This window comes from Drosophila suzukii (genome assembly GCF_043229965.1).
Source record: "Drosophila suzukii chromosome 2 unlocalized genomic scaffold, CBGP_Dsuzu_IsoJpt1.0 scf_2c, whole genome shotgun sequence".
Classification (NCBI taxonomy): Eukaryota; Metazoa; Arthropoda; class Insecta; order Diptera; family Drosophilidae; genus Drosophila; species Drosophila suzukii.
This window is the reverse complement of record NW_027255896.1, coordinates 14831687-14853692: the sequence shown is the minus strand read 5'-3', so window position 1 is coordinate 14853692 and position 22006 is coordinate 14831687. Positions and strand designations below refer to the sequence as shown.

At 39.3% G+C, this 22006-nt stretch overlaps 2 protein-coding genes across 26 annotated transcripts in view; one reads left to right on the top strand and one right to left on the bottom strand.

Moving 5' to 3' along the window:
* LOC139354007 (uncharacterized) overlaps nt 1-22006 on the top strand; it is a 978888-nt gene that overhangs the window by 556793 nt on the left and 400089 nt on the right. The gene's annotated exons all lie outside the window — the stretch shown is intronic.
* LOC139354013 (uncharacterized) overlaps nt 16699-22006 on the bottom strand; it is a 171067-nt gene continuing 165759 nt past the window's right edge. For all 16 annotated transcript variants that reach the window (XR_011605085.1, XR_011605081.1, XR_011605080.1 and 13 more), the window contains one exon: nt 16699-17066. The gene's annotated coding sequence lies outside the window, so the exon portion shown is untranslated. The remainder of the gene's footprint in view (nt 17067-22006) is intronic.

Here is a 22006-nt window from a genome sequence, read left to right as displayed (position 1 = left end):
ACAAACTGTTAAGAGCCCTCAATTTGCTGGAAGATAAAACGTTGGCGTTTTCTAGAGAAGACTCTCTTGAGCTGGTCCGCAGCAAAGCTCTAGAGGTAACGAAAAATCAGTTCGCGAAAAATGAGCGAAAATACAATTTAAGGTCAAGGGAGGTGTTCTTCAACGAAGGTCAAGAAGTTTATCGTAGAAATTTCTAGCAAAGTAATTTCGCAGCTGGCTATAACGCAAAGTTGGGACCAGCCTTCGTAAAGTCACGGGTGAGGAAAAAGGTTGATCAAGCTTGTTATGATTAAACCCAGCGGTGGCGCCACCTGTGACAGGCCCAGAAAGGGGTTATAGGTAGCTGGTGGGTCTAGGAGAATAACAGCGCCAAATGTCAAGCGGCCCTAGAAATTCACCATGCCCCACGATCGAGGTTACCGGCGGGTCGGCAGCGGCGGATGCTGTCGTTTCCTTTTTGGCAGCGGCAGCGTACAGACGCAGTCAACTCAAGTCAGTTCGCGAGTGACCTAAAAGGGAAATTTTTCACTTGTTTAATTTTCGGTTGGATCGCGCTTAGACTGGTGAGTTTTTGATAGAAAAGGGAGTGTTTAGGAAATTGAGTTCAGCCGGAAAATTATTGTAGGCGGTCGGCTGTAGGCGATTCGGAAAGTCCCCGAGAAGGCGCTGGAGAAGAAAAGAGAAAAAAACGGATGTGGATCTTGGTGCCAAACGCAAGCGGGAAAATCGGCGGCCAAACTGAAAAGTCGGCGGCAGCAGCGTTGGAAATCAAGCGTTAATTTTATATATACAATTTCGACCTAACCTGACCCAAATTATAACAGCTGCTTGTGACCCCATAACCCGAGGCGGTACAGGCCGTGTATTTGAGAAAGAAAAAAGGAGAGGAGAGTTCCAATTTAGATACCCGCAGCTTTAGATGTTACAAAAATCCCGACCTACGACAGCAAAATTTAAATTGAGCCGTAAAAGCAGACGCTATCGCTTGCGTGGGTAAAGAGAGGCGGGGCTACGCCTAAGCGTGAGCTTTCAGTCTCCTATACGGATCGAATCACGCCAGTCGCCTTCGTTGCGCTCCGGTTTGTCGCTGTCGGTTTGAGTGTCTCCTTTTCCCCTCTTCTTTTTTTTTGCATTTTCTTTCCCCCTGCACAGCTCTCATCATCCCGAAGAAAGCGCTTTCGTCGATGGATTTGAAACAGTGGTGAGTCCAAATTTTCATCTATTTATTACATAAAAGAAAGGGGGTAGGAAGGAAATGGAATAAATTGGAGGGTGAGACGTAAGAAGGAAAGATCAAAAGGGAATGAAAAAAATTTACGACAACGTCTGAGCGAACCGGGAAAGCATGAGCTAAAGAAAACTCGACCGCGTGGATCCCAAGCTCTTCGTTCGCTTTGGGTTTAGTTTTATTTGCCAGTCGACGAAATTATCTGACTAATTTTCCTTAAAATTTGAATTCGAAATGTCCATAAAGAAATCCTAATATTAGCAAGCACGGGAAAAAAAATCGTACCATTAATAATTTAGGCAAAGTCCACCAAGGGGATTTGCGAAACCGCTCACCAGTTTTTGTCCCAAAAGTCTTTAACCTTGTAATTTTTAAATTGTCGTCTACTTGTATGATATTTTATATCGTTTACCTTAGAATAAGTTTTGTTTGTATTTTACTATAATTAAAATGTTTATAATGTGCTAAAAGGAATTAGTGTTGGCCGCGGCTGGCGTTGACCTGCAATGAAGGAGTGCACTTAGAAAAAAAAGGGGTCGCACAGGCTGTTAAGCGCTGAGGGTAAGAGCGACCATTGGTAGGGTGGGCATGACCAAGACCTCCAGAACATCGAGGGAGGCGAGAAAGGCAGATCAGTCGGAAAGGGAGTATGTAAGAAAGGTCCAGCATTATGATGTGTGTGATATTCTCTATACCGGTTAGATTGATGAGGCACGCGAGTATCGGAGTTATATTAGGAGAAGGCATTCCGAGATGTCGGCAAGACCATCACACCCATAGCCGAAGAGCCAGAGCCGGAGAATAACTTATCGCGTGCGCTGGCATCTCGAGGTGACATCTGGCCTAAAGTTTTTATAAGTGTAGCGGTTCGTTACATTCTTTATACTCACTTCCTAGACGCCACTGACTCAGATATATCTACAGATAAAAGCGTTACCCGATGTACCCAATGACATACCTTATGAGGAAGAATCGTTCTGTAAGATTGGGAATTCAGGCTCGATTATGCTAGCAGAGGAAGCATAAATCAACTTCAATATAAGCGATGATGTTTGTAGCTCCCAGCGCAATGAGGTTATTAATGAGGTATTGGCAGAGGCAATACCACTGTTATGGACATTGAGGTGACAACAGCAACACCGATACTGGGTCGTCGTTACTAAGTTGCGTTTTTAAAAAAGATTGCACTGTGATCCCAGTTAGATCTCTTACTCAAGCACAATATCATCAGTATGAGGACTGCACGCGTCGTCGGCGATATTATTCCCGTTTGAGAAAGCCGATTGCACATCGACTATAAAGCTCTCAACGCAGTCACTGTGAAGAAAGCATATCCTAAGAGGAACAATTATCGTAGCTGTCTGAAAACTTGTACTTGTACAACTCTGGACATGACTTCAGCATACTACCAGATTCCCGTGAGCCAGAAGAGCAAGAAATCCACTGCATTTATGACTTCAGATGGACAATACGAGTTCAACGTATTGTCATTTGGCTTGGTAAACGTACTAATGTTATTTCAAGAAGTAATCATGGGCTTGCTACTTCAACTAGAACACCAACGCAACATAACAAGCTATGAAGGTGAAGTCATTATACCATTAAAAACAGTTGACGATAGACTTGTCATTCTAAACGAGTCTGGACTAACTTTACGTCCATCGCACTGCAGCGAAGGAATTGCAGGCGTTCTACTGCAAGAAGAAGACGAAGGACTCAATCCGGTATTCTATTACAGCTTTGCTCGGGAGCTGAGAGTCGTTACTCAAGTTATGCGCTGGAAGTTCTAGCGAGTTTGTAGTGGTGACCGATTGGAATGCTGTGGCAACGCTCAAGGAGTCAACGCACGCTTTTGGTTCCGACTACAAGAATTTGTCTTTAAAAGCAAAAATCGGCCTGGAGAGCAAATGCCTTATGTAGACGGGATGAGTAGGCACCCAAAAATTAAAGACATCTTCGACGTTTTTGCCAAAAAGGACGCCACTTACCAGTGGAGCCAAATAAAAACAGAATTGAATTCTGAATTTCGTACTTAATTTTATCAAAATCGGACGACAATATCATATAGCTGCCATGGGAACGATGGGAAAATTGGTGGGAAAATAATATGAAACAAATTATAGCTTCGGTGTTTTTGACATATTATCTTATACTATTGGGAATATCATTTTTTGTATTTTTAAATTTAATAATTATAACCGCAAGGGTATACAAACTTCGGCTTGCCGAAGTTCACTTCTGTTCTGGTTGACATTAGTATTAAAAAAATTCGGAAAACTTCCTTGAATTATTTAAAGCCTGTTCACCACATAACATTTTTGTTGAATAGAGGTGAGCAGATTACTTGTGATCGACTTAATATATGATGAAACCTTATATGTAAACCCTTGCAGAGGGTATTATGATTTCAGTCAGAAGTTTGCGACGCAGTGAAGGAGACGTATATTCTTGATCAGCATCACTAGACGAGTCGATCTAGCCATGTCCGTCTGTCCGTCTGTCGTCCGTTTCTACGCAAACTATTCTCTCAGTTCTAAAGATATCGGGCTGAAACTTTCCCAAAAGTCTTTTTCCTTTTGCAGGTAGTATATAAGTCGGAACCAGCCATGTAGGACAGCTATATCTTGTAGCGCCTATAGGAATAATCAGAAAAAAAACAAAATTATTTCTTTTGTAATTTTAAACATATAAACTCCTACGCTTGGAAATAACATTTTTTAATTATTTCTGAATTTTCGATTTAATTTTATCAAAATCGGAGGACTATATCATATAGCTGCCATATGAACGATCGAAAAATTGGTGGAAAAATAATTTGAAACAAAATATAGCTTTGGTGTTTTTTAATTTCTGAATTTCGAATTTAATTTTATCAAAATCGGACGACTGTATCATATAGCTCCCATAGGAACGATCGAAAAATTTGTGGGTAAATAATATGAAACCAGTTATAGCTTCTGTGTTTTTTGACATATTATCTTATACTATTAAGAATATCATTTTAGGTATTTTTAAATTTAATAATTATAACTGCAAGGGTATACAAACTTCGGCTTGCCGAAGTTATCTTCCTTTTTATACCCGTACTCGTAGAGTAAAAGGGTATACAAGATTCGTCGGAAAGTATGTAACAGGCAGAAGGAAGCGCTTCCGACCCTATAAAGTATATATATTCTTGATCAGGATCACTAGCCGAGTCGATCTAGCCATGTCCGTCTGTCCGTCTGTCTGTCCGGATGAACGCTGAGATCTCGGAAGCTATGGGAGCTAGGCTATTGAGATTTGGCGTGCAGATTCCTGAGCTTCTTACGCAGCGCAAGTTTGTTTCAGTAGAGTGCCACGCCCACTCTAACGCCCACAAACCGCCCAAAACTGTGGCTCCTACAGTTTTGATGCTAGAATAAAAATTTTAACTGAAATGTAATGTTCTCATCAATACCTATCGATTGACCCAAAAAAAATTTGCCACGCCCACCCTAACGCCCATAAACCGCCCACAAACTTCAAAAAATCGTAAATATAAACGTGGATATCTCGGAAACTATCAAAGATAGAAAATTGGGATTTAGATTCCGTAGCCTTATACGCAGCGCAAGTTTATTACGCGAATATGCCACGCCCACTCTAACGCCCACAAACCGCGAAAACCTGTGACTCCCACAATTTTTATGCTAGATACAAAATTTTAACTGAAATGTATTGGTCTCGTCAATACCTGTCGATTGGTCCAAATTGGCCACGCCCACTCTAACGCCCATAACGCTTAAATCTGTATACCGCCGGTAGGTGGCGCATTTTAATCTCGCTTTGCTACTTGCATATCTCTATTTAGCTGAGTAACGGGTATCTGATAGTCGAGGTACTCGACTATAGCGTTCTTCCTTGTTTTTGTTAGTATCAACCATTCTAATGGCTAGAAAACGTTGTATATGAAGAGATAGAATTAGGATGGATACATAACAGAAAAGGTGATTAACAATATTTACAATAATTGAACAAAAACAATTTTACAACTTTAGGACTCGAGAGAGATGGCGTCCTCTTATCCAGAGATCGGGGTGCCTTCGCTTTAATCTTCTTCTTGTCCTTGGGTGGGCCAAGGAAGCTGCTAGGTGGCTTGTGTGTGCAGTGAGGCGTTCATTGTACCGACTGGAGTGCCGGTTTATCTGCTTCCTGACTGAGGGAACATGGAGGTCAATCGTTAGGGCGTCATTCCTGATGTACCACGGCTCGTCTGCAATCATACGCAGCGCCTGGTTTTGGACCCTTTGGACTTTCATGACTTACGAGTCTGAAGCCATGCCTCATAGTTGGATGCCATTCGTCATCGAAGGCATTACAATTGCTTTGAACAGCAAAACTTAGTGGCCAAGGCTGAGGTTTCTCGTTGGCTTAAGCAACCAGTTGAGTTTCTTTAGCTTAGCTCGACATGCAGCTGCTATTTTGGTTGTCTGCTGCTTCCAGGTGAGCCTCTTGTCCAGGATCAAATCCAAATATTGCGCCTGGGATGGTTGTGGGATGGTGATATCGTGAAGCTCTACCCTAGGAAAGGACTCTCTCAAGGTGAAATTGCAGTGTTGCGACTTTCTTCCATTTATGGATATGTTCCACTTATTTGTCCACTTCCCGTAGGAGTCAAGGAAGTCCTGGGTGATCCTTGACGCTTCGATTGGGTAAGAGTCGTTCGGAAGAAAGGCAGTTTAGTCAGCGTATGTAGCCAGAGTCGAGCTTGGGTTATTAGGACACGGTAGATCTGAAGTGAACAGGGTATACAAAACGGGACCCCGAACGGTTCCCTGACGACCGCCAGCTCGAACGATTCTGATTCAAGCAGCGATTCAAGCAGGTATGATTTTAATAGCAGGAATTGGCTAGTCGGGAGTAGGGACTTCAACTTCTAAAGTAAGCAATCATGCACGCGGTCGAATGCTTCCTTAACGTTGAAAAAAATTGTAAAGCTGTGTTGCTTGTTTTTAAAAGCATCTAAAATATGCTGGACAACTCATCGTGCTTGCTCTGGAGTTCCATGATGATGCCTAAAAACAAACTGGTGGTGGGGAATGGTATCCTGCACGCTTCTTAATCCCATGATTCTGCTAAAAAATATTTTTTCGAATATTTTAGAGAACTTGGGAAGCAAGCTTATCGGTTGGTAAGACTGGACAAGGTTCTGCGGTTTTCCTGGCATTGGTATCATCGTTATCACAGCACAGAACAAGGAGAACAAGGAACAGGATTCCCTTTTTAGGCAAAGCCTTGGCGATTCTGCTATCAATGCCATCGAAGCCTTGCGCTTTTCTAGGATGTAGTTTTTGGATATGAGGACCCACTTCTTCTGGGCTTACGTGTTGGATAGGCGAAGCATCCAGGAAAAGAGTATCAAGGAAGGCAGGTTTTCTTCAACATCCTCGCGGCTCGCGAGTTCAAATGGCTAGAAGCGTTTTTCAAGTTCGTCCGCAAAAGCTAAAGAAATTGCAGGTGAACTAACTCTTTGGGTCCACATTAACCCATCACACAAGAGTCTGGAGCAGCCCTAATGAAATTTCAACGCACCATTCAAGAAACACATCCTATCTATACTATCTAATACCTAGGTAAGCCTAGGTTATACCCTATCCACACATATGGGGTTTCGCTTCAGCGAAAAAATTCCGCTTCAGCGACCTTTTTTCTCTCCATAAGAAATACAAGTGTAGAAAAAAGACGGGAAAATGTGACCGCACACACACTCCGATTCAGTATTTCAGTGTTTAAATCAGTATTTTTTTTACGATTTTAGGTGATTTTTGTACATGGAGGAGTGCTTTTGGCTCACATTACTACCTGTTCATTTCACTACGCTTGCCTGAATGGAAATCTCAACATCATCTTATGCCGATCAGGTGTTCGCTTTAGCGATTTTCTATGTGAACAGGAATCCGCTTAAAATTGCAACAGAGGCTTTAAGCGGATGTGTGTAGAGTGTACAAGTTAGTTTTTAAAATTATCAAACAGCCGCAACTCCCGGAAAGATCCCTATCGTGTTTTCGAGTTTCATTTCTGGGCCGATTCCGGCACAATTTTCCCTCACTTACAACATCCACGATCAAGCCAGCCCCGCCCCAAAAACCTTCAAGAATACATGTCTTTTGTGAACAGCTCATTAATACAAATGCTCGAAACATGAAGAGCAAGGAAAAAATTTTAAATGATTCTTAAGTGTTTCAGTCTGAGTCTGCATAGGGCTGGGCAGAAGCAGAGAAGGTGTTCTACCGTTTCCACTTCTTCCTCAACCCTACAGCTTCTGCAGAAATCATTTTGCGGGGTTTTTAGCCTGCCGGCATGTGCGCCAACAAGCCAGTGGCCTGTAAGAGCTCGAATCAACATGCCACACTCTGTGCGGCTGAGTTTGAGTTACTCCGAGGTTTTTTTGTTGTTTATCACAGGCCATGTCTGGTGAGAGGTGCGTTTTGCCAATGGGTGTTGGCTAGTGTGTTGAAGTAGTTTTTTATGTTTAGCTTGCAAGTAGCAATGGGCATACCGGCATTCTCCTCTCCTGGGAGGAGAGGCTTGGTGTTGCCCTGCCTGGCTAATTCGTCCGCTATGCAGTTGCCTACCCGCTGACTCTTGGCATGGTCCGTATTACACCGTAGTTCGGCCTGGAGTGAGATGTTGTTTGGGAGGGGAGATGGGTAGGTGTTGTGTTGGGAGTGGGTTTGTGTAAAGCAACTATTTAGATGCGGCTGAACAACTCGCATCGTCGGTATTGCTTCGTTGCAAAATACCCGCTGGCTGTCCGGGACTGTTTATTTACTGGGGTTTTCGTCCACGATTCCGTGTTTGACTTATCCCACCAGCTTATTCACAGTTGTTCTCGAGAGAGGTCGTCCGCTATCCGCAACCTGCGACCCGCTCGGTTGCCCCAGCTAAGCGACTTTGGTAAAATCGAAAAAATTTGCTTTTAGAAATTATTGAGCGTCCAAAACTAGAACTTAGTTCAGAGCAATTTGTAATTGTTAAATCAGATATATTCTCATATTGTTTAACCCTAAGGTCTACAAATTTATAACTGGAAACCGTATAATAATTCTCCGACCTGCTCTTAATTTGGTGATGGTCCTCTATCTCTGATTTTAGTGAGTTGTAATGATAACTAACTAATTAACTAACTATATATAATTCACCGTTATTTTTAACGCCCAACGTGGGGCAGTGTTACCAAAGTTTAAAGTTAAAAACAATTGAACCCTTTCGAAATTATTGCTGAAAACTCTCGGCAACCGTACACGCACATTTTCTCATCACTCGTTTCGTCGTCACCGCTGAGGCTGCAAGCGCACTCAGCTCTACTCTCGTCTTATCGCTCGCCGCAAGCTTACTCTATGCATCGCCGCTAGTGAATTACGGTTAGTTAATTACAGTTAGCCCTAGCATTTCATCGCCTTGCTTCTCGACGCCGCTGTTGTAAATCTTCAGCTCTATCGCCCTTTGTCGCCGCTTTTGCCGATATTCAGCTCTTTCGCTTTTTTCTTTTCGTCTCTGCTGAAACTTCAGCGCGCTGACCTGCGGAGAACTGGAGGACATCTATGTCGAAACCAAATTCGCCATCGAGGACCAGATAGGTGAGGAACTTAATAGCACCAGACCGCCACATTCACCGTTTCGCTGGCACAATCCAGTTTAATTGCTCTGTCGTCGTCGAAGTTGCCCCGGCTTACCTTGCCAACTTTCGACGGAAAAATTTGAGCAATATAAAAATTGTATCAAATCGTTCACACAACAGAAATGTTCAATCACCTGCTGCACTGCTTAATGGGTACTGCATTAGACGCGCTCATGTTGTTTCCAATAGCCGACGAAAATTATCCTAAGGCTTGGCAGCGGCTTAACGAAAGATTTGATAATTCAACGCTCATCTTTCTAGAAACCATAGCTGCATTATTTAAACTCCAACTAGTCGACAAATCAAACGCATTGCAGCTCCAAGGCTGGGTGGACATTCTATTCGATAGAAACTTAACCTTTGCCTCCATTGCCTCAACAGTGGACACCGAATCGCATAGTGCTCACCAAAGAGTCGATGTCGCAGCAGCAACCAAGCTCACCGACCATAGTAGCACGACCTAACAGCCGAGCAGAAGGTTTAGAACAGTCAAAGGAACCAATAACCTTTTCTCAACTGCACACTCAAACGGGACAAGTTATCCTAGCCACTGCCGTGGTTCTAGCTAAAAACGCATCTGGAACATACACCCTGGAGCGCACAAAAAAATCGTCTTCGGCATGAAAAAATCAACATGGGAATCCGCAGCATTGGATACTCTATAACTAACATAAAGCACATAAACCACAACAACCATACAACCGCGCATCACAGATTGCCACTTCTCTCGTATCAGACAGACGATGAGATTGACATTTCTTCTTGGAAATTGCCCACTAACATACCTTTGGCAGACGATGGGTTCCATGAATCTTGGCGCATCGATATTATACTTGGCGCTGAAGTCTTCTAGCACTCGCTTGCCATTGACCAAATAAGACTCGCACATCAATTGCCAATACTTCAAAAAACATTGATCGGCTGGGTAATTGCCGGTCGATGTCAACAACAGCAGCAGTCTACTTCGGACTGTTTTATGTCAAGCGCAGTCGAAATCGACAACCACTTGCAGAAGCTTTGGGAGCTGGTATCCGTCGCGGCCTCATCTCAGAGTCTACATCATCATAACCAAATCTTTGAGGCGCTTTATACAAGCACTACAGTTTAGGACTCCCATGGTCGCACTGTAGTCAACCTTCCCTTTAATGTTGATCCCCCACATCTTGGAAATTCTGCTGAAGTGGCTGTTCGACAATTCTATGCAATAGAATTTCCATGTCGAAATTCCCAGAGTTGAAATCCCAGTATGTCTCATTTATGCAGGAATATCAAGCGCTTGGTCACATGTCGTTGGTGAATAATCCAGCCCTTCACGAGTCACATTGTATATACCCCACCACTGCGTTTTGAAGCCATCGAGCACGTCAACCAAGTTACGAGTGGTTTTCGATACCTTATGCACAAAAACATCGCAACTATCGCTTCATGACCTACTGCTGGTGGGCCGCACTGTGCAAACGGAACTCTATCTGCTGCTTCAGACCGTTTCAATATGCCCTGACAGCAGATGTGGCAAAAATGTACAGGCAAGTCCTCGTCAATAAGAGCTTTCGAAAATATCAATACATATTTTAGGGAGAGTCACCAGAGCAGAGCTTCAAACGTTCCAGCTAAATACCGTCACTTACGGAAACGCCGCCGCGCCGAATCTAGCAGGGCGCAGCTTACATTTCTTGGCTGACAAGTACAAGAAGCCATTCCGGACCGGCGCACTATGGGGCATTTGACCACTTTGGTTGGCCAAACTCAATTTTTAAAAAGTCGTTAAATCAAAAAATGTTGTTAGAGGATGCATTAGCAGAAGACCAATCTTCAATGTTACGTTTCAGGAAATCCGTTAGACGGCGTCTCTGTTAACATAAAAGCTGGTTGTGATGCAAGCCATGTGTTTCTGAAATATGACTTTCGTCGTGCATTTTTAAAGTATAGAAAATAACAATTTAAAAGCGTTCCAAGAAATTGTTGTAATATGAATTCAAAGACTTGTGGTGTATACTAAGTGTATGTGTGTTTAAACGGTTGAAATCGGTCGTATTGTCCTTCTAATTAATTGTTAAAGTGAGTTGTCTTTTACGCTTTTTATACCCGTTACTCGTAGAGTAAAAGGGTATACTATATTCGTCGGAAAGTATGTAAGAGGCAGAAGGAAGCGTTTCCGACCCCATAAAGTATATAAATTCTTGATCAGGATCACTAGCCGAGTCGATCTAGCCCATGTCCGTCTGTCCGTTTGTCCGTCTATCTGTCTGTCCGGATGAGATCTCGGAAACTATAAAAGCTAGGCTATTGAGATTTGGCATGCAGATTCCTGAGCTTCTTACGCATTGCAAATTTGTTTCAGCAATGTGCAACGCCCACAAACCGCCCAAGACTGTGGCTCCTACAGTTTTGATGCAAGAATACAAATTTTAACTGAAATGTATTGTTCTCATCAAAACCCATAGATTGACCAAAAAAAAGTGTGCCACGCCCACTTTAACGCCCACAAACCGCCCAAGCCTGTGACGCCCACAATTTTCGTGCTAGATAAAAAATTTTAACTGAAATGTATTGGTCAATACCTATCGATGGATCCAAAAAAAATTTTCCACGCCCACTCTAACGCCCATAACGCTTAAATCTGTCTACCGCCGTTAGGTGGCGCATTTCAATCTTGCTTTGCTGCTTGCATATCTCCATTTCCCTTTGGTCCCTTTAGCTGAGTAACGGGCATCTGATAGTCGAGGTACTCGACTATAGCGTTCTTCCTTGTTTTAATTACAAATCTTAAGATTAAATAGAGCAACAAAGTGATTCCAGCAGAGTCCACTTCTGAAACCTATTAAGATTTGTAGAGTATTTAATTATTGTTCAAATGTATGTTGTCAGAATCGCCACTCATTGCCATTTTTTCTTAAATTAAATTTTTTAGTACATAACCTCAAGTTTTGCAACTTTGAGTTGTTTTCTATATGGAAAGAAAATGCAACCAAGAAGGCTTAAGAAGAGGCTATTCTAGCTATTTTTTAAAGCCAAAATAGATAATACTAACCTAGAGAAATGTGAAAAGTCTTTGGGCGCGAGAAGCAGAAGAGTTTGCTATTTTAAATTCAAAGACAAAAGCGAATGTGTTTTTTACTGAAGTCATAGAGTTCTTATCTAGTTCTACCAATAGTAATAATTACCCATGGGAGGGCGATAGTAGTTTGGCTTTAGTTGAGAATCTTTTTGATTTTTTATGTAATATTGAACTGGAATCCGAAGAGCATGAAGTTTCATAGCAAATCCGTCTGTTATACTTCTAAATAAAATATGTTTAATTAACTTTAAATACATTTACTTTGCAGACTTGTGGAATGAAATACTTTTCAGTTTGTTATGAAAGGTCCTATAATATAAATTATTAATTTAGTTCTTATTAAAACTGTTTAGAACAAAGCTATTTTACTTTAGAAAGTATAAAACAAATATGTACAGCTTGGCGGGCACCTAAAGTCGCAGATTGTTCCAATAGAAACTATAATATATTATTATCAAATTTCGACACCATTTTAAATTTAGTATTATCAACGTTTAAACTACTAATCTACTAATCTATTATCTAAAAATTATGGCAGCTATAGGATATATTTGTTCGATCCAATACATTTTCGTATACATGTTGCCTAAAAGTACAAAACGATTAATAAAGTTTCATCCCGATATCTTTCAAATTGGGCGAGTTATTAATATTGGGCAACAATATTTTTTTATTTAACGACGTACACAATTTGGAATTCATCAAACAAGGAGTCATCGAAGTTATTCAAGAGGGAACTTCCCATTGACCAAGTGGCACTCCAGCGATCCAGAATTCACTGATTCCACACCCACAAAGAGACTCAACATCTGTGAGGACAACATCAAGATTCAACTCGTTGTCACCTGGAATCAACTGAAGGATGAATTTTTGTTAACCTTCGACTCGAATCAGCCAACTTAGTCAGCTACAAAGAGATTCATCTTGTCCATCGCATCATCACTCTTTGACCTTTTGTCACCAATTATCATCTTTGCAAAAATGATTCTCCAAAAAGTTTGGATCCTCAACCTTAGTTGGCACTAAAAGGTTCCTGAATCCCTAAATGATGCATGGACCGACTATGCAGAATCCTTTAAAATGTATTTCGGGCAAATACGGTTCGCGAGGAAGGTATATTGAACATATAAGGACAGGACAAACAAGAAAATAAGTTAATTTCGGTAAGCCGAAGTTTGTACACCTTTGCAGTTATAATTATTAAATTTAGTTCGAAACTCTTAAAAATACAAACAATGATATTCCCAATAGTATAAGGTAATATGTCAAAAATATAATTTGCTTCATATTATTTTCGCACCAATTTCCGATCGTTCCTATATATGATATAGTCGTCCGATTTTGATAAAACCTACTTCGAAATTTCAAACTAATTAAAAAATGTTATTTCCAAGCGAAGGATGTTATATGTTAAAAAACACCAAAGATATAATTTTTATACCCGTTACTCGTAGAGTAAAAGGGTATACTATATTCGTCGGAAAGTATGTAACAGGCAGAAGGAAGCGTTTCCGACCCCATAAAGTATATATATTCCTGATCAGGATCACTAGCCGAGTCGATCTAGCCATGTCCGTCTGTCCGTCTGTACGTCTGTCTGTCCGTCCGGATGAACGCTGAGATCTCGGAAACTATGGGAGCTAGGCTGTTGAGATTTGGCGTGCAGATTCCTGAGCTTCTTACGCAGCGCAAGTTTGTTTCAGCAATGTGCCACGCCCACTCTTACGCCCACAAACCGCCCAAAACTGTGGCTCCTACAGTTTTGATGCAAGAACAAAAATTTTAACTGAAATGTATTGTTCTCATCAAAACCCATAGATTGACCAAAAAAAAAGTGTGCCACGCCCACTTTAACGCCCACAAACCGCCCAAGCCTGTGACGCCCACAATTTTCGTGCTAGATAAAAAATTTTAACTGAAATGTATTGGTCAATACCTATCGATTGATCCAAAAAAAATTTTCCACGCCCACTCTAACGCCCATAACGCTTAAATCTGTCTACCGCCGGTAGGTGGCGTATTTAAATCTCGATTTGCTGCTTGCATATCTCCATTTCCCTTTGGTCCCTTTAGCTGAGTAACGGGTATCTGATAGTCGAGGTACTCGACTATAGCGTTCTTCCTTGTTTTAAAGTTTTTTTTTCCAATTATTCCTATGGGAATTATAAGATATAGTTGTCCGATTCGGCTGGTTCCGACTTATATACTACCTGCAAAAGAAATAAGACTTTTGGGAAAGTTTCAGCCCGATAGCTTTAAAACTGAGAGACTAGTTTGCGTAGAAGCGGACGGACAGACGGACATGGCTACATCGACTCGTCTAGTGATGCTGATCAAGAATATATATACTTTATGGGGTCGGAAACGTCTCCTTCACTACGTTGCAAACTTCTGACCGAAATCATAATACACTCTGAAAGGGTATAAAAATAGATCATCTAGGACTGAAGCAAATGAAGCAAATACTGGGATAAAAGTTGGGGAACAAATTAATTGATATTGGGTGTTATAATTATTAGAAAGAACGCGAAGGAGCTCGTGCTGACTAAAATTATATGTACATCGTGGCAAGTTTATAGGAGAGTAGTTTCGCATTAGTCTAACAGGAACATTCAAGGTTAAGCGGCTTACCAAATTTATTTCAGATAAAATTATGCATGAAAATAGTACAAAGCATAATTCTGCGATTTACTATAGTAGGCAAATTAATCAATAGCAGTTTACTCGAGTAAGAAGGCCACCTGACGAAAAAAGACAAAAAGAAGAAATTGTTTCTGTACGGACTCTATACGTCAATGTGCAGTTGATACGGTGGACTCCAAACCAAAGAACAGTATTCTAAATTAGGACGGTAGTGTAGGGATAATCAAGTTCTTCAGACCTACGCTTTATAAAACCAAAAACACTCATAGCTTTATTAGCAGTAGAGGTTAAGGGGGAGAAAACTTTATGTTTTGGATACAGGAGAAAACCTAAATCGATAACTGAGTATTTTCGGTCCAGAGAAGTTTTCTAAAGGAAGTAACTCATGAACGTTAACGTACCCCTATAGAAAGATATCCTACGAACATATAGAAATTTAAACTGCTCCACTGTGATGTTTTGCGATGGGAATTCTTGGTGTATAGATTCCAAAACATCTGCAGATGTGGTTTTAGGGGTTAAACGATGTGATGTTTTGCGTTGGGAAATCTTGGTGTATAAAATCCAAAACATCTGCAGATGTGGTTTCAGGAGTTAAACGAGACACAAATAATTGCTTCCTATATGGAACAACCGACAGTCTCTATTTTCGGCCACCAACAATCTGAACATCGTTCGTCGGATTATCGAGACCAGGGACTCCTATAGAGCTAACTTCACCTGTAGGCAGAGAAAGCTCCGTAGGGTTTGACCCCTTAGGATGACTAGCAGAACCAGGGACTTCTCCAGAGCTTTCGCTACCTATGGGTACTGCCGGAAGTGAAGCTTTTGCCCCCCAGCGCCAGCGGATGCCGACATAGCTGCCGTTACCGATCGGTAAAATATTTGAAACTAAGTTGGGATTTGGAACAGATGCCTTTACTTCAACAGATTTTGAAGAAGCGGTCTTTTTGCTTTTAGGTGACCCTACTGACATTTTTTTACTATCAAGGTCCGCCTTAAACTCTTTGAAATCAGCAACTACGCTTATAAGTTTATCAAACAGTTTCATAAAACGATCATTGGTCAGCGCAACATAGCCATCCAAATCACGGATGCCACCAGGTTGAGTTTTAGTAAGAGGGTGACAGCCTGGCCAATCCTGTATTCGGATCGTCCTCGATTCGATCATTTTCGACCTCAGATAGTTCCAGTTCGAAAATAGTAGAACACCACGGTTTCATCTTGTCGGAGGAGAACACAGAATTGTGTTTGCGTCCAGTAATCTGTATTCCGGGGGTATCTTCGATGACGAAGCGATCATTTACAAAAGGGTATTGAATCGGTGTCGTCGTAGTGCATACATCCTTCAAGTTTTCCTCTTTTGGATTTGTAGTAACAGCATTCAATGCATAATGATATGTAGCCCTTCACAAGCAAGTCCGTACTATACGCCATCTTACAGCTTTTGGTACAACGAAAGCTTTTAATTTTCGACTTTACGATACAGGCGGTGGTTATCTATGGCGTATTCAGCTTGAAGTTGTTTCAATTTATTCTTGTGGAGTTGACCCTTTAAGACGGCGATAATCTCAGCGAGCGTTTGATTCTGTAGTTGCACAGTAAGAAGCCAGTCAACGATTTCCGTTATTATCGTGCGTACTATTTCATCTCGATGGGTTGCAGGAAGGGTTTTGCTACCATCTCGGTGAAAAAATTCGCAGTCGTAGTCTAATATCTTGACCCACCAACGAGCTACTTGAGGTGTTAGTGTCTTATTTATTTTGACTTTGGCAATGGCAGAACAATCATTTATAAGATGAAATGGTTTTCCTAAAATTTACACCCGAAATCTTTGGAGCATCTCTACCACGGCCAATGTCTCGAGTACTGAGCTGTGGTACAAACTTTCAGCTGCTGTTCAATGGTGGCTAAAATAACAGACAGGTGGCCAATCCTTTTAATTGTAGGACTGTACACTGGTAGAAAAAACATCATAAATGTCACTATCTCGCCACCGTTTCAACTAATTTTCCCAGCGATTTAGATCCTAACATGAAAATGTTAAAAGTAAACACGCTGCATAGTTAATTATTTTTGAATAAACTCATAGTAAATTCAACGATAATAAAAAGTAATTCAATTAAATATGTTGAATAGTAAAAAGTGTTATATTCTCATATTTTTTAAAATTATTTTCATATTTAGTTCCAGTAAATTGAATATATAATTTGGATTGTTTTTATAATTAAAATGATTAAAGCTAGACTTAAAACTCAGCATACTTTTATTTGCAGCAAACAATTCGCATATCTTAAGCGAACAGATATCAATTTTCATTGAAATACATCTTTAATTTTAATTAAATGTGATCCCCGTTAAAAAAATTGTACATTTTGGTTGATTTAATTATACACGAGCGCTTCAGAAACTTCGATCGTAGATTGCTGTACTTCCAGTTCAACTTTCCTGCTGGGTTTTTTTTGGATTACGTTCCGGGGCCTGTAGAGCACGTCCTAGAAGAAATTAAGTAAAGCTTGAAATACAGAATTTGAAACTAGAAGAACAGATTTGTTATGCCTGAAAGAGTTCAAATACATTGATAGCATTAAGTTTTAGTAATGCTTATCAAATCTAAGTTTTTTCTTAAAATTGTGGCGTGATGGAACGTTTCTGATTTTGGGTCGTAATAAACAGTTTTATCTTGGCCAGTGTAGTTATCAAAATAAAGTTGGTATATATAATTTGAATTTTTACCAATTTGGATTTCGCAGCACAATGGTAATACAATATAAAATTTTTATACCCGTTACTCTTAGAGTAAAAGGGTATACTAGATTCGTCGGAAAGTATGTAACAGGCAGAACGAAGCGTTTCCGACCCCATAAAGTATATATATTCTTGATCAGAATCACTAGCCGAGTCGATCTAGCCATGTCCGTCTGTCTGTCCGGATGAACGCTGAGATCTCGGAAACTATGGGAGCTAGGCTATTGAGATTTGGCGTGCAGATTCCTGAGCGCAAGTTTGTTTCAGTAGAGTGCCACGCCCACTCTAACGCCCACAAACCGCCCAAAACCGTGGCTCCTACAGTTTTGATGCTAGAATAAAAATTTTAACTAAAATGTAGTGTTCTCATCAATACCTATCGATTGATCCAAAAAAAAGTTTGCCACGCCCACCCTAACGCCCATAAACCGCCCACAAACTTCAAAAAATCGTAAATATGAACGTGGATATCTCGGAAACTATCAAAGATAGAGAATTGGGATTTCAGATTTAGATTCCGTAGCCTTATACGCAGCGCAAGTTTGTTACTCGAATATGCCACGCCCACTCTAACGCCCACAAACCGCGAAACCCTGTAACGCCCACAATTTTTATGCTAGATAAAAAATTTTAACTGAAATGTATTGGTCTAAACAATACTATCGATTGGTCTAAAAATAAAGTTGGCACACCCACTCTAACGCTCATAACGCTTAAATCTGTATACCACCGGTAGGTGGCGCATTTTAATCTCGCTTTGCTACTTGCATATCTCTATTTAGCTGAGATAGCGTTCTTCCTTGTTTTTTTTGTAATTTTCGCCGGATAGCTTGTATCGAAATTCCGTTCGAATACCTGTCTTTTCAATGGCATCTCTTAAATACATACATATGTTATCTGCGGTCCAATTTTAAAGTTAAATTATTAAGAAATTAAAACGCGCACACTGAAGTAGAGACTTATAAACGAAAAATGCGAAACAAAAAATTGAACCTTTTCGCTTCTGTACTTTTTCACTATTCAATTAAGCATGAATGAAATTATGCAATTTTTCTATTAAAGACTTGCACATCCGTTCAGCAGAACCGCTTACTATGAATTAATCGCGGGATTTTCTACGAACAAAGCGTAGTGTCAAAATATTTCCTATATACAAATTAAGTTTCTCTCTAGTGAATTGATTATAAAAATTTATTTTTATTTCTAACAATCACTTATTCACTATTACAATTTTACAATAGGTCGAACTTATTTAATTCACTGCTCTTGTATTTATTCTCGAATTATTGTTCTGCTCGATTCGGATCTCAAAAACAGACTGCCTGCTCTCTAGTTCAATGATCAATAATCAAACCTCGGCTTAAGAGATTTTATCCCCAAAAATTGATTAAGAGAATGACTCAAGAGAGTCGGAAAATAGGATGATGCAATTTGCCAATTAAATTCGAAGTCCAATCTTGGCCGGAAATTGGTGTTTACATTAGCGGAGTTTAGGGACCGCTTTGGGTATCTTTTTGTTTACGTTAGCGGACTCGGGACTCGCTTTGGGGATCTTTTGTTTACGTTAGCGGACTCAGGGCTCGCTTGGGGCTCCGATTGTTTACAATATCGGTTTGGGTGTTTACAGCATCCGTTTGATTCGGACTGCGTGAAATTTATCTGGGTGGGAATGATTTGGAGGCCTGCTTGGCAGAAATAGCTGACCACGGATTTATCTCGGGTCTGTCAGAGTTATTTGGAAATTAGCTCTCGGCTCAAAGTTGTTTATAAATTGGGTAAGAGCCCCTAAATAATGTGTCATATAACTCCCCCCATTCTAAATTGAATCGTCCCGATTCATTGGAACTGTTGGGTATATTGAATGTAATTGATTGGTTAATTCGACAATGATATTTTCTTATAGGGTATTTTCATTGTCGGGGGTATTATTTACCTCAATATTGGAAATATTGCTTTCTGGTTCGATTTCTATACGAATTTGCCATGGTTTGAATATTAAAAATTTTCTGAATTTGATTATAATCATAATAATTTAATATATTAATGCTAATATGATTAATATTAACGTAACTGGTATTTGAGTTTGTTTAATTTGAATAAATAGATTTAGTATGTTAATATTATCAAATGAGAGTTCCGAATCATTAGATATAATATATTCGGATATTAAAAAATCTGTATATTTTCGAGCTGTGATGTATTCCAATATCTTATTGTCTACATTGGTGTAGGAAATATTATTAATTATAGAGGTGCCATTAAAAGTAATTAAATATGACCCATTTAAATGAGTGTCATTAACTGTATTTTCTCCATTTGCAAAAATGGCTCCATCTTGGATTACATCTACTTTTTTATTTTTTTCTCTGATATTGTTACAAAAAGATTTTGCTCCATTTAGTAATCTGGTGAAACAAGAACCTTCTGGGTTAAGTGTGCAATAATTGTTAAATATTTCTGTCTTAAAATTAGACATTACATAGTACTTATTTCTACATTTTGCGACGTGATTATCAATTAATAATTTTCCATCATCATGTGAAATGGATCTTGAATTGTAAACGTCACAGCGATCGGTAATAATAGGGTATTTTATGTAAATTATAATAAGATCTTGATGCAGAGCGATTTTAAATTCAGATATATCCAAAAGGTCTGTTATAACTACAGGTCTATTTTCGTGTTTATAAATTTCTTGTATATCGTCGTTGTTTAGAATTTTAGTATTAAATAAATCGATTTTGGCGAGTGTAATTGTGTCCATTAAATTCATAAGATCGTAAGTAAGCAAACGCAGACGATATTTTCTAAGCGGAATTTCTTGATCTTTAAAGGCTGTTTTGAATTCTTCAGATAAAGATTTTATCTCTTTAAATGTTTTAGAATTAATACGTATTGATCGTTATTATTTTGTATTAAATCATCGATTTTATTTTGGACAGTTATGAAATCATCATGATCTGGTGTTCCCGCTATCCATTTCCAAATAGTGCCTATTTCATTAATGCCTCTTTTCGATGTACTGGGTATAATTTGGGAGATAAGTATTTGGATAATTTTTAAATCGTGGGATATTTCCCAAATTGTTGCTGTCGTGACTCTTCAGAAATTCTGTTTCAAGATTAATTATATCTCTATAAAGACTTATATTAGTTATATGAAATAAATCTGCGTATGATTCATAAATAAGAACATCTTTGGTATCCTTGTAAAGAAGGAAATCATGGTTCGTGTAATCCATAATTTCGGATTTGGTTGTAGCTACCAGCAGTAATAAGTACATTATTGAAATCATTATCTGTAATTTGAAACAAATTATTTTATATTATCTTTATGAATCGTACGGTTTATTAGGGAGATTTTCCTTAACTACTTGTTTTTTGTATCTAGAATTTAGCTTGTTTCTTTCCCCATGTTTCTTTTCGTAAATTACCTGTCCTACGTGATAATTCTTATTTTGTCTATCTTTATTGTGGAAATGCAACATTTTCTCTTGAGCTTGTTGCAATAATTTAGGCATATCTTCGTGTTTGATTTTATTAAATAGTATGTCAAAAGGTCGTTGGTTGGTTAATGAGTGAATTGTTAAATTATATTTCTGTGCTGCTTTAATAATAATTTCGGAATAATCAACTAAATTAAGCTCATCTTTAATGCAGCGAGCAATTTCTGTTAAAGTAGAGTGTGCCCTTTCTATTTGTCCGTTGGACGTACTATGTCGAGGATCTGCAAAGAATAGAGATATCCCATTTCTTTGAGCAAAGGATTTGAATTGGGATGAAGAGAAACTTGGTTCGCTATCTATCATCAAAGATTTGGCTAATGGAAATTGTTGTAAAATTTCTGAAACTTTATTTTCTATATTTAGTTTGTTAGGGATTTCTTTTACGACCAAATATTTCGAATAGGAATCTGTACAAGTAATGAATATAAGATTTTGGGCGTAATATATGTCAAGATGCAAATTTTCACCTTCTCTTTTTGGAATAGGCGCTTGACCGATAGGAATCTGTACTGGGTGTCTGTTGTATTTGTTTTGATTGCAGATTGTGCAATTCTTTATAAATTCCTTAAGCTTTTTGTATAAATTAGGCCAATAATAGAGTCTAGTTATTTGCTTATAATTTTCATCAAGCCCTCTATGAGCTCTACAATGAGTTTCTGTGATAATCACGGATCTGTCTTCAGCGTCTTCGACATCCTGGACAAATGTCTTAGTGTATAAAAATGTATTTATAAAATTGTCTTTAAGTGGTTTTTGAATTCTATAAAAATCTTCTAGAGTACAGTGAACTCCTATTGTTATATTGGGTGGAATATATTCTCTTAATATTGATATTAAATTTTCTGGAGTATCATGCTCTATTATATGTCTAGTATTTCCGAATACATTAATCGACTCATGTATTGTATACCTCCCCGTTGCTTTTAGCAATTGTTGCTTAAACTGGTTTAAGGGTTTTTGGGTTTCTTGTATAACATTCTCAAAACTACTCTCTGCTGAATGCTGAGTATTTTGATCTGAGACCGATTCATTGCTTTCCGTTAAGTTATTAATTTGTATCCTTGATAAAGCGTCCGCAACAACATTTGTTGCTCCTGGCTTATAAATTATTTTGGGTGAATAGCTTTCAATAAAAGAATACCATCTTTTCATTTCGATGTTTGGATTTTTTTGAGAAATGGA